This window comes from Tamandua tetradactyla, chromosome 3, assembly GCF_023851605.1.
Source record: "Tamandua tetradactyla isolate mTamTet1 chromosome 3, mTamTet1.pri, whole genome shotgun sequence".
NCBI classification, from domain to species: Eukaryota; Metazoa; Chordata; class Mammalia; order Pilosa; family Myrmecophagidae; genus Tamandua; species Tamandua tetradactyla.
This window is the reverse complement of record NC_135329.1, coordinates 17,800,449-17,814,484: the sequence shown is the minus strand read 5'-3', so window position 1 is coordinate 17,814,484 and position 14,036 is coordinate 17,800,449. Positions and strand designations below refer to the sequence as shown.

The 14,036-nt window shown below is 39.0% G+C and overlaps 3 pseudogenes; 2 read left to right on the top strand and 1 right to left on the bottom strand.

Moving 5' to 3' along the window:
• Nucleotides 1-2,589: 2,589 nt before the first annotated feature.
• LOC143675975 (Krueppel-like factor 17 pseudogene) lies at nucleotides 2,590-3,735 on the bottom strand (annotated as a pseudogene).
• Nucleotides 3,736-9,838: 6,103 nt separating this feature from the next.
• On the top strand, nucleotides 9,839-10,624 carry LOC143675505 (protein SET-like; annotated as a pseudogene).
• A 1,261-nt stretch (nucleotides 10,625-11,885) lies between these two features.
• Nucleotides 11,886-12,708, top strand: LOC143675974 (E3 ubiquitin-protein ligase makorin-1 pseudogene; annotated as a pseudogene).
• Nucleotides 12,709-14,036: the final 1,328 nt, after the last annotated feature.

The window sequence follows — 14,036 nt, the reverse complement described above, 5'->3', positions numbered from 1 at the left end:
CATATATTAATTTTGATATAATTTCAAGGTTACAGAAAAATGGCAAGCATAGTAAAAGCAACTCCTATGCAACCATTAACCAGATTTGCCAGTTATTTACAATTCACCCCTTTGGCGCCATTATTTTCTCTATATCTACCTATATACATATTTTTATCGGAACCATTTGAAAGTAGTTAGAGACACGGCTCTCCTTTACCCCAATGGCCTCAGTGTGTATTTACTAAGAATAGACCTTCCTTTTACATAATCACACTCCAGTTATTAAAATCAGGAAATTTAACCTTAATGCAAAACTATTACCTAAAATCGTCCATACTTAAATTTCTTCAATTATCCAAGAATATAAATATATCCTTTATAGCTGCTTTTCCACAGTCCAGGATCAGAACTAAAATCAGATATTGCATTTAATTGTCATATCTCTTTAGCCTCTTAATTCCTCAGTCTTTCTTGACCTTAACATTAAAAAAAAATTTTTTTAATTGGGGAAGTTGTAGGTTTACAGAAAAATCATGTAAAAACTTCAGCATTCCCATATCATCCCCCATTATTAACGCTTTGCAGTCCTTTGATACCTTTGTTACAATTGAGAAAGAATGTTATAATTGCACTATTAGCTATAGTCCATAGTTTACATTAGGGTGTATTAAATTCCCAGATACTATCCTCTTATCAACACCTTGCATTAGTGTTGTACATTTGTCATAAGTCGTGACAGGACATTTTTATAATTGTAAAATACTATTAACTATAATTCCTCGTCTATAGTAGGGTTCACTGTGTTGTACAGTTTTATGTTTTATCTTTTAATCTTTATTCTAGGAACATCTATACGATCCTTCTTTTTTTTTTAGCATGGGCAGGCACTGGGAATCAAACCTAGGTCTCTTCGGAATGGCAGGTGAGAACTCTGCCACGGAGCCACCATGCCCTCTCTATATGATCCCTTTTAACCACAGTCACGTGTATAATTCAGGGGCTGTTCATTGCACTAGCAATGTGGTGCTACCATCACCACCATCCATTTCCAAAACTTTAAAATCAACCTAAATGGAAATTTTGTACAAATTAAGCATTAACTCCCCATTCGATACCCTGACCCAGTCCCTGGTACCCTATATTCTAGCTTCTAACTCTATAAGTTTGCTTGTTATAATTATTTCATATCAGTGAGATCATACAATATTTGTCTTTTTGTGTCTTATTTCACTCAACACAATGTCTTCCAAGTTCATCCATGAGGTCGTATGAACCAGAACTTCATTCCTTTTTTTGAACTCATATAAATATGTAATTTGTGACAAGAACTATACAAAGGTGGGGCTTTGGAGGGGCATAGGAGCATAGTCTGTGTATACTATTGAAGTTAAATTGATACCAAACCAAACATGATTGTTATAGATTTAGGATGTTCAATTTAAATACATGGTAACTACAAAGAAAATACTGGAGAATGTGTAAACTATAAGTATAGGTTACAAGGGGCAAGGGGCATTCAAAGGGGAGTCGATGCATGTGAGGTCAGTAACTGGTGTGTATTGGGTTGGGGTAATGGGAAAATTCTGGTAATGGATGGTGGTGAGGCTAACATAACATTGTGAATGTAATTATTTCCACTGAATGGCATAGCCAGGAGTGGTTTAAATATGTTTCCATAATTAAAGAGCAACTAAAAAGGCAGTGACAATTAAATGCAATACATGGGACCTAATACTGGAGAAGAAATGGCTCAAAAGAACATTATTGGGACATATGAAAAAGTTGGAAAACAGACTAAGATTTATAACAATGCTAAAAATTTCTTGACCTTGATAACTGCACTTAAGGTAATTACATAAGTGAATTTCCTTGTCTGTAGGAAATGTACATGGACGTATTTTGTGTACAAGGAGCGTGATATATACAATCTACTCTCAAATGTTCAGAATATAGATAAATAATAACAGATTAGAGAGACCAACGATAGAATAATATGGCAAATGTGGCAAAATTTTAAATTAGTGGATCTGGGTAGCTGGGTGGGGGCAGGATTATGTCGGAGTTCTCAGTATGGGGTTTGTGTTGTTTTTCAGTTGTCCTGTGAGTTTGACGTTATTTCAGAAAAAAAGTTTGACGTTATAAAAACAAAACAAAACAAAGCACATGGCTAGACGTTGGATAAATTCAGGATTTGAACATAGTCTGGCTCTGGAAACGAAGGAAGAACAAGATAAGAACTAGGATTTTATCCAGCAGGCAAAGGGGAGTTACTAAAGGGTTGCAAGCTGGAGAGTGACATAAGACAGAAAGCTTTAAACAGCTCCCCCTCTCCACCGTGCCCCATCTTCCCATCTGGCTAAACTTAACAGAAGTACATGGCCCCAGAGAAGTGAGGGCATCTAAGACAGAAAGGAGTTTTGAGGGGTCCTTATTGGGTCCAGAGCTTCGCTTGGACTTAAACGCTGTCCCATAATCTTTCTGTCTTCACTGAAGCCTACACCTACCAAAGACACTAGCTGGTCTGAGGCAGGCAGAATCTGTGTAGAGAAACCAAAATAAGGGGAAAGGGGCATTGACCTAAAGACCAGGGGCAGGAGGATCGTCCATTTATCCATTGTTGGCCTGTGGGTCTTGGGCTCCAGACTCCTGCAGATGAGTTTTCTGGTGTTGCCTGAGATGGTCAGATCTCATGAACTGTCGGCCGCACCGATCACATCTATGAGGTCGGTATCTGGTGTGTATCCGCATATGTCGTCCAAGCTCATTAGAATGGCAGAAAGTCCAGCTACAGCCTTCCCAATTGCATCCACAGGGCCTCTCCCCTGTGTGTTTGTGCTCATGACTCACAAGGTGAGAATACTTGGTATTCTCATACTGACAGTGGTAGGGCCTTGAAACTGGGGATCTCCTTCTGGGTGCCCCTTCCTGAGCCCTGGAGTTCTGCTCTGCTCTCTGTGGAGCAAGTATGAGCTGCTCAGGTAGGAAGGGGTCTTCCCGGGAGTCTGGCTGGCTCATAAGAGTATTCTGGGATTCTAAACCCAGCAATGATGGGGACACAAGTGGGAGCATCTCAACATCATGGGAATCTTTAAGGGGAAACATATGAGCCAAAGAGGGGAGCATTGTCTGAATCTCAGTGGAAGGCATGGTTGGGGCCAATAACATGTTAGGAGCTAATGAGGCTCTGTTAGAAGGTACTGATGTGGGTTCAGAATAAGACATTGTTGGGGTGGTGATACGGGACATCATTGGGATTCCACTGGGAGTTGAGACTGGTAGCCCATTAGGAGATATCCTTAGATTCCCACTGAAAGTCATGGCCACCCCTGGAACACTAGGCTCTATTGAGGTCATCATCTGGGACCCCTTGAAAGTCATCATCCCTGCATGGGGTGGAATTCCCTGACAGTAAATCATCTGGGAAGTCATGAGAGTTGCTTGGGGGCAGTGGCTCACACCATACTCAGGCAGCGACATACTGAACTGTGGCTCCACTTCACCCGCATTCTGCCTGGGGGCCCCAGCAGACACCAAGGGGGTGCTCGCTAGTTCTGTGCCCTGTGAAAAGTGTTGAATGCATGGTGGGCTGTGGTTCCAACAGGTGCACCCTCTGTTGCTTCCAGGACATGGAGACATGTCCAGGAAGGATACTGACTTCTCGGTATCCACCACGGGCTGGCACTGGGCCCCCTCCTACCACTAGCTCAGCTCTACGGCCTCTTGCTCCATCTCAGCCTCGGATCGGCTGCACATCGGGACCGTGTGCTGGTCCAGACCCACTTCAGACCAGAGCTGGGGACGACCACCTTAGCATCGCAACTCAGGTCTCCGGGCACTACCGTGCCACAATCCCTGCACTCAGCTTCTAGTTCCCACAGCTCCAGGGGGTGGAGTCCTTCATTCCTTTTTAATGTTAAATAATATTCCATTGTATGTACATCCCACATTTTGTTTATCCATTTATCAGCTGATGAACACGTGTGTTGCTTCCATCTTTTGGCAATTGTGAATAAGGCCGCTATGAACATTGGTATGCAAATATCTGGTCGAGTCCCTGCTTTCAATTCTTTTGGGTACATACCTAATAGTGAGACTGCCGGGTCATGTGGTATTTCTGTGCTTAGCTTTTTGAGGAACTGCTGAACTGTCTTACACAGTAGCTGCACCATTTTGCATTCCCACCAGCAATGAATGAGTGTTCCAGTTTCTCCACATCTTCTCCAACACTTATAATTTTCTGTTTTTTAAATAGAAGCCATTCTAATGGATGTGAAATGGTATCTCTTTGTGGCTTTGGTGTACATTTCTCAAGTAGTTAATGATGTTGAACATCTTTTCATGTGTGTCTTAGTCATTTGTATGTCCTCTTTGGAGAAATGTCTATTCAAAGTTTGTCCATTTTTTAATTGGGTTGTCTTTTTATGGTTGAGTTGTAGGATTTCTTTATATATTCTGGATATTAAACCCTTATTGGAATTGTAGTTTCCAAATATTCTTTTCTCATTGAGTAGACTGTCTTTTCACTTTTATCATAAAGTCCTTTGATAAACAAAATTTTGATGATTTATCTATTTTTTTCTTTTGTTGCTTGTGCTTTGGTTTTAAAGTATTGATGGATCTTAACATTTTAAAAGAGCACAGGCCAGTCCTTTTATAGAATGTACCTCAGTAAGTGAGGTGATGTATCATTTTGAATACATCACATCAAGAGGCACATATCATTTTATTCCATCCAAAACTGGTGGTGTAAACCTTGATCACTTGGTTAAGGTAATGTCTACCAGACTTCTCCACTTGTAAACTTAACTATTTTCCCTTTGTAATTAAAATATCCTGTCCTTCATCAAACTTCCACTCAATCATTTTAGCATCCGTTGATCCTTTTCTAACTCCATCATTCCTTCTATATTTATTTGGTGTTCTACTATAAAGAAGTACTTTCCCTTCTTCATTTATTTGTTTGCTTATTTTTGTTAGTATGACCTCAGATTCTTATTTCATTTAATGAGCTATAGTCCAGTACTGCTGTTATTTATTTTGATGCTCAAACTGCCCTAGATGGCCAAAGCTCCCTTGTCCTTTTGACATGTTCCCAGGGTTCTTTAAGCACTTCTTATATTTTGGTACAAGATGTTCCAGGCTCATCTTGTACTTTCCATGCCCCAGCCCTGGGACCAACTTTTTCTCCAAGGACTCCTCCCTTTAGTGGAGAATGCTATTTAGAAGGCAAGTTCAGGGTGCTAATAGCACGTACATTTTCACTTAACCAATTTATTAGCTGGGGAGTATTCTAATGTATATATATGTATTATAATTTATATAAGCATTCACCTGCTAATGCACATTTGGACTATTAAGAATTTCTGCCCTTACAAAGTATGCAGCTGTAAATATTCTTTCATATAGACCATGGCTTATATTTGGGACTATAATCTGTAAGGCAAATTTCTAACAGCGAAATGCTAGATCAAAAGTTTTGTGAAATTTTAAAACATGATAGTTGTTTCCAATTTTCCTTACAAAGATAAAATTGTACTGATTCATGTATATTCCTATTAATGGTGAAATCTTATTGTGGTGGTTTGGGACTGCATGTTCCCAGAAAATCATGTTCTTAAAGCTAATCCATTCCTGTGGGTGTAACCCTATAGTAAGTAGGACCTTTTGATTAGGTTACTTGAGTTAAGGCCTGGCCCAGAGTGGGTCTTAATCCTCTTACTGGAGTCCTTTACAAATGGGATGAATACGGAGTGAGAGAGAAAGCTAGGGAAACAAGAAGCTGAAATCAAGGAAACCTCAGAAGAGAAGGGAGAGACCAGCAGACTCCACCATGTGCTTTGCCAAGTGATAGAAGAATCCAGGATTTCTGGCAGCCAATCTTTGGGAAGAAAGCATTGCTTTAATTTGGACATTTTCACAGCCTCAAAACTGTAAACTTGTAAGCTAATAAATTCCCATTGTTAAAAGCCAACCCATTTTATGGTATCTGCTTTCGGCAGCCTAGCAAACTGAAATACTTCCTAACTCTGAGTACTATTGAAAGTTTTAATTTTTGTCAATTTGCTTATAGTTTTGAGTTGCGTTTCTTACACTATGGGTGATGAATATATTCCATTTATTTATCGGTTGTTTGTACTTCATACTGCCTGGTTAGATCCTTTTCTCATGAATACTATATAGTTATTCTCTTTATTTTTACTCTCCTTATAAATTAAGAAAATTAGCCTTCGGACACAAAATTTTCTCAGTTTATTATTTCTTTTTTGGCATTGCTTTTTTTTCATGAAAAAATATTTAAAGATCTATAATAACCAATTCATTGATATATTGTGGCCTTTGAGATTTCTATCCTGCTAGACATGCCCTCCCTATTACAACATTATGAATAAATTTCACTGAAATTTTCTTTGGTCTTTTGTATTTTCCTTTTTAGGTTTGACAATCCACTAGGAATTTCTTTTTGTTTAAGAATGAGGTAGAAATTTAGATTTTGTCCCAATGGCTAGCCTATTGTTTCACATTTGTTAAAAAATCCATCATCTTTCTCACTATATTGCAATGCTATCTTTATCATAAATGGCGTTCTCATTTCTTTAGAGTTTATTTCTGAACTCTATTTTGTTTAATTCATCTGTTTTTTTCTCCAGGAAAAAAGCTATTTTTAACTATTTTAACTATTTTATTTTATTTTAAAACTATACATTATAATATATTTCAATATCTGAAGGATGATAACATGACCTCATATAATCCTCAAAGTAATACAGGGAAAAATATTTCTCCCATCACTGCAAATAGGGAAGAGATTATACAACTGGTCAGAACCTGCAGGGAAGTCAGTAACAACGCTGGGACCAGCCCCCACCTCTCCATTTCTCACCAGGGACTTTTTTTTTTTTTTAGAGAAATTGTGGGTTTACAGAAAAATAGTGCATAAAATACAGGATTCCCATATACAACCCTATTATTAACTCCTTGCATTGGTGTGGTTGCATTTGTTAGAACTGGTGAAAGCACATTATTATAATTGTACTATTATCTATAGTCCATGGTTTACCTGAGGGTTCGCTGTCTGTATAGTACAGTTTCTTGGATTTTAAAAAAATGTTTATCCATTACCATCTATGCAATATAACATTTCCTCTTTTAACTACATTCAGATTTATTTCAGTGCTGCTAATTACATTCACAATGTCCTGCTGACATCACCACCATCCATTACCAAAACATTTCCATTGTTTCATGAGACAAAGTGGCAATGGCTGAGAGATTCCAAACAGAGTCGAGAGGTTATCCTGGAGGTTATTCTTACGCATTAAGTAGACATCACCTTGTTATTCAAGATGTAAGGGAGCGGCTGGAGGGAACTGCCTGAAAATGTAGCGCTGTGTGCCAGTAGCCATGTTTCTTGAGGAAGATTGAATAATGATAAAGCTTTCACAATGTGACTGTGTGATTGTGAAAACCTTGTGTCTGATGCTCCTTTTATCTAACTTGTCAACAGACGAGTAGAACATATGGAATAAAAATAAATAATAGGGGAACAAATGTTAAAATAAATTTAGTTTGAAATGCTAATGAAAGCGAAGGGTAAGGGGTATGGTATATATAATCTTTTTTTTTTCTGTTTTTGTTTTATTTCTTTTTCTGTTGTCTTTTTATTTCTTTTTCTGAATTGATGCAAATGTTCTAAGAAATGATGAATATGCAACTAAGTGATGATATTGTGAATTACTGATTATATATGTTAATGTTTTAGTTCGTTTGTTAAAATTTTTTTAATTAATAAATAAATTTTTAAAAAAAATAAAAAACAAAATTTCCGTCATTTCAGATAGAAGCACTGTACTTTTTTTAAGAAAATAAAAACAAAAAGAACACCCATAACATCCCATCCCCTCATCCTCCCTATTGTTTATTTATTTTTTGTCTTTTTTTCCTCACTCATCTGTCCTTACACTGGAGAAAGGAGTATCAGTCACAAGTTTACACAATCACATGGACAGATTTAAAAGCTCTATAGTTATTCAATTGTCTTCATAAATTGAGGCTATTGGATTGCAGTTCAACAGTTTCAGATATTTCCCACTAACTAATCCAAAACACCAAAAACTGAATAGGAATATCTATATATTGCATAAGAGTTACCTCCAGAATGACTTCTCAACTCTTTTTAAAATCGCTCAGCCACTGAAACTTTATTTTGTCCCATTGCTCTTGCCCCTTTGGTTAAGAAGGCTTTCTCACTTCCACATTGCCAGATCCAGGCCCATCTCTGGGAGTCATGCCCCACGTTGCCAGGGAGATGTACACCTCTGGGAGTTATGTCCCACATAGCAGGGAGGGCAGTGAGTTCACCTGCAGAGTGGGCTTAGAGAGCGAGGCCTCATCTGAGCCACAAAAGAGATTCTCTTGGGGTGATTCTTAAGCGTAATCATAGCCTCTCCTCTTAGGAATACACTTCATAAGGGCCAACTTCAAGCACAAAGGTCCATCAAATTGGAAGTCCCCAAAGCTTGTAAGAATATTAGGTTTAATATTTTCACATTTTTCTCTAGGCCCTCAAGGGGACTTTGTAAATGCTTTTTAATCTTCTGCCCAGAATACTTTGGGATATATCTAGGCATCTCACCATCCTGAACAAACCAACAAGATCTCAAGCTTCCGTGTGATTATGGTGTTCAGCTAGCTGGCCATACAAGTCAAATTACATAGTGATAGTGTGCTACTAAAAATATAAATTTTGCACCAAATAAACATCTCTTCCTTTGGTCTCCCACAGAAGATGAAGTTTTAAAATACAGTCAATATCATCCTTCACCCGTTAGTCTGATTCACATTAGTCCAACCCACATCAGCTCCAATCATATCTCTAATTGAAGTATGATCACTTTTTTAATGTTTGTAGCAGTTCCTGTGTGGGGTAATGCTGACTTTCATAGCTGCAGAACTCTAGGTCTGAGACTCAGGTGTCACACAAATATCTGAAGTTCCAGGGAACGATCAGGTTACACACAAACAGCTCAGTATCTCAGAATTTAGTGAACACAGTTATAACTTTGGAATATATGTGACTGCTGTAAGAGCTTACAATCTAGGAACCTTTATAATAGACCTTCCCCTGATAACCTGTATTCTCAAATTCAATTCTCAGAGTTTGTACATTATAGTTAATCCATATTAGTGAGGTCTTATAATAGTTGTCTTTTCATTTCTGCCTTGTTTCACTCAACATACTGTCCTCAAGTTCATTCACATCATTGCATGCTTCACGCCTTCCTTCCGTCTTGCAGTTGCTCAATAGTCCCTAGTATGTATACACCACTGTTCTTCCTTCCATTCCGTGGTACCACCTCCATCCATTGCAATCCAGGGCTTTTCTGAATGCAAGACCTTCCTGTAGATTTACTTAGTAAATTTAGATATCTTACTAGAATTCAGAAAGGTCATCAGGTTTCCTTTGGGGCAAAAGTCTTGCAGTTTATTAGACTTGTTAACCTTAGATAATTCAAATTAATGGAAATATTCCTTCCTCTATGTGTTAGATGGTTTTGAAATGTTGCATTAACCACATTTTTATAAAGTAAATTCTTTTTCAAAATGAACTAGAGAGGGCATTAGCTTAAAGGAACTGTTCAAAGAAATTCTGCTAAAGCAGAGTCCTTTTGTAATAGTAAAATTTGCTCCTCTGTATATCTATTTTGTGATTCCAATTTGGGAAGGATATTTAGATATCATAAAAAGAGACATACCTCAGTTCTCTGCGCTTCTTTCAGATGAACACCTCTCTTTGGCTCTGGTTACTGTGCTTTCCTAACAGCATGGCCCCCAAATGCCAGTTTCACTCCAGCCTCAAATGAAGAACTCAAACCTGCTTCCTGCCCCCAGGACAGAGGAGACATTGGGAACTTTAGACTTGCTCAAAACAGCAAAAGAAAGAGCAGGAGGTTATGGAAATATTGGTGAAGTACAAAATGAACTAGATAGACTTAATGAACAGACAAATGAGAAGATTTTGAAAGCAAACTGAAATATAATAAACTTTGTCTACCACACTTTCAGAAGAGGTTAGATTTATCACCCAAATCCCAAATTTGGGGGTAACAATTGCCAACCATCCACTAGGGTCTGCATTACTTGGGGAGGAGGCTGAAAAGGTGCTGCATTATTTGACCAGAATTGAAGTAACAGAATTTGAAAATATTAAATTAGGTTGCAGAATAGGTTTTCATTTTGATGAAAACCCTTACTTCGAAAATGAAGTTCTCTCTAAAGAATTTTCTTCTAAATGAGAGGGTAATCCATTCTCAAAGTCTATTGAAATCCAATGGAAGTCTGGAAAGGACTTGACAAAACATTTAGGTCAAAGACAATAAAGCCAGCTCATACCTGCGTACTCGGCATCCCAACGCAGGTGCAGACGAGTCAGGAGAGGTCATCAAAGCTGGCATTTGGCCAAGTCCATTACAATACAATTTGGCTCCTGGTGGACAATGAAGAAGGGGGAGGAGAAGAAGAAGCTGCTGGTCATGGTTGAGAGGAAGGACTGGAAGATACTGATGAAGAAGAGGATTAGGATGAAGGGGAAGAAGATAAAGACGATGACGAAGGTGAGGAATGAGAGGAGGCTCAAGGAGAGTGAGCTACACCCAAGACGGCATTTTTCATAAATTTAGCACCAACTCAAGGGCAATAGAAAGGGTTGCCGGGAGTTTTGTTCTCCAGATTAACCTCTTTGTTCTCTCACGAACTCTCAGAAGTCACAGGTGTGTGGTTCTGGAAATAGAAATTAATAAAATCTTAAATTGGACTGAAATATCTGCACCTGGTGATGATCCCATCCCAAGAGTGAACCTTCTGCTTTGAGTATAGAACATTCAGCACAGAGCAGAGTGTTGGGAGCACCAGAATCAGAAGCCTGGAACCTGAGATGGTGGTGCAAGGACACATATGCCCCATCACCTCACTTCCTTAGCAAGACCCTGTGCTTGACTGTGCTGCTCCAGTAAAGAGCCTTAGCCTCTCCAGGTTACTACCCCAAACGGTATCCACCCAACAGAGGCAAATAAGGGAAGGAACCAACATAGAGAAGGATTGGATAATTTTTTAATATGAAGGAGTCTTGATACTCCAATGAAAAAGATCGCTGATTGCTTTAAATAAATCATGTTTAAACCAGGAAGTCTGGGCTAAAGTATAATTTGAGGGATTTGTTCACCTCTAATGTCTTCACACCTGCAGCAGGGAGGTATCTTTCCTTTTTTGAGGATCGTTTGCCATAGGGCACTGAAAAGAGAACTCCTAGCTCTGGCAGTGATGGACGAGAATGACAGTTCCTTCCCTTTCGAAAGGAATCAAAGTCTAATAGAACTTTAGGTATGTAGAGATGCAGAACCTAGAACTACAACATCTGAAATCCATCCACGCGTCTTCTTTCATCCTCCTTCCGTCTCGAAGACCTCCTGACTTTTGTGCTCCAGACCAGTAAGCCCTCTAAACTCCTCCATCAACCGCAAAAATGATCAAGGCTAGTACTATAGAAAGTGACATTTAAAATGTTAACACTGGATTTTCTTACAGCCTGTATAAGCCTGTGACCAGGTCAGAGCTCTGGACAGGACCGGGGGCAGACCCAGTAGCTTAAAATCACAGTTTTAAAATAAAATAAAATTCTCTCCTAATGATGACTTGAGCCCTGCCACTTGATAGGAGAATCAGCAGAACCTATAGGATCTTACTGGGAATTGAAATTCTCTATTGTGGTTTTGTTCCTGTATGTTTTTAAATTTTCTTTTTTTTCCTTGGAAAGGAAAGATGATACTCAGCTTTAAATATTAAAAGTGTATGAGTTGCTTTGTTATGATAAAACTAAATGTAGGCAGCGATGCAGTAGCAGTGGCTGGACTAAACAGGTCACCGGCAGCTATTTTATGCATGGGGTTTGTAAGGAAGGAGAGAACTGTCACTACTCACATGACCTCTCTGACAGTCCGTATGGTGTGGTGTGCAAGCGTTTTCAGCGAGGATGCTGTATTTATGGAGACCACTGCAGATATGAACATAGCAAGCCATTGAAATAGAAAGAAGCAACTGTGCAGATCTAACTGCAAAGACATCCCTTGCTGCTTCCTCAACTCTCTCATCAGTAGTCGGACCATTTGTTGAAATGAATGGGGGTGAAGCTGAGTCAAGAGGTTCAAACTTTGCAGCTATAGGAACGAGAACCGAAGGCTGGGTGAATGCCCTTGAGTTTGTTCCTGGGTACCCCTCCTATGGCCCTACTGCTCCTTTCTGCACTGAAGCAACCCCGCAGGGCTCAGTGACCAAGGAAGAATCAGAGAACGAGCAAACACTGTGGAAACAAAGAAGCAGCTTTGCCCCTATGCTGCAGTGGAAGAGTGCCAATAAGGGGAGAACTGTGTGTATCTCCATGGAAATTCATGTGATATGTGTGGGCTGCAGGTCCTACATCCAGTGGATGCTGCCCAGAGATCACAACATACAAAATCTTGCATCAAGGCCCATGAGAAGGATGTGGAGCTCTCATCTGCGGTCCAGCACAGTCAGGGCATGGTGAGTGGGATCTGCATGGAAGTTGTCTATGAGAAAGCCAACCCCAGGGAGCGCCTCTTTGGAATTCTCTCCAACTGCAACCACACCTACTGTCTCAAGTGTATTCGCAAGTGGAGCAGCGCTAAGCAATGTGAGAGCAAGATCATAAAGTGAGACCCCTCCCCAATCTTCACTTGTACTTTCTATTTTGGGGAAGAATTTAGTATCTTGTGCCAACTTTCAACCAGATGGACCACATTTAAATGCATGCATTTTATCTTGACATTGGGGTATTCTAATCGGGGTTTCTTCTTTGTATTTCAAAGCACTTCTAGATTTGTATTTCAATGCACAATCTCCTCAGAAAAAGCATGAAAATTCTATAATTGGTATGTAGGGTTTCCTTTTATTTGAATGAGGAAACCCTACATATCAATTATAGAATTTTCATGCTTTTCCTGAGGAGATTGTGTTAATGGATTAGCCAGTTTATGCTCAGTGAACAAACTTACCTAGCTCTGAATGTATGTTTCCTGACATTTTACATTTTCCTATTCCATCCATTAAGCTAGCCAATGATTCACCATCCTTTAAAGATTTTTCTCATAATTGAACAAAACTACATAATCTAAACAGAGCAAAGTTTACAAGAAATAATTTTATTTAAATGAAAGAAATTAAAAAACAACTATGTGTATACATCTAGGTGTGAAAGTCTCCCTGGTGGCATGGAAGATGACTCCCAGAGATGAGTCTGGCCTTGGCACCATGGAATCAACAATGCCATCCTAACTAAAAGGGGAAAAGAAGTATAGCAAGTAAAGTGTCAGTGGCTGAAAGAGTTCAAATAGAGTTGAGAGGCTACTCTGGAGGTCACACTTATGCATGCTTCAGTTAGACATTGCTACCTATCATAGCTTGCCAAACCCCAATCAAAACCATTCATGCCAATCTGAAAGAACACCTAGGGTGTTGTATAAGATTCTACAAAGGTTCCATGCACTAGGGTAACTTTCCAGAAACCTACAACCTCCAGATGGGTTCCTGGACCAGAGAAGTCCTGAAATGCAGAGGGGCCAGCCTCTCCAGAACATCAATTAGTTCCATCCTCCTATCCCATATTATCGACAGCCCCTTCCAACATGAAAAAGTTAGAATAGACATAGCCCAAATACCTCCTAAAGAGTGGGAGAAAGATCAAAGGTGATGGTGGAGTTATACAGAGAACATAGGGTTTAACAAACAGTATGATTGCTGAATCATTATATTGATATTTCTTTTAGTCTCTAGTATCCAAAATCTTAGAGCAGCTGGAAGTAAAAATCTAAAATTGTGGAGTAACCCATACCAAACTCTGAAATCTATTCTACAACTAATTGTTGTGATGTGCTTTGAAATTTATTGCTTTTTTATGTATGTTATTTTTCACACACACAAAAAGTTGATTATGATGATAAATGCACAGCTATATGATGATATTGTGAACCATTGATTGTATACTT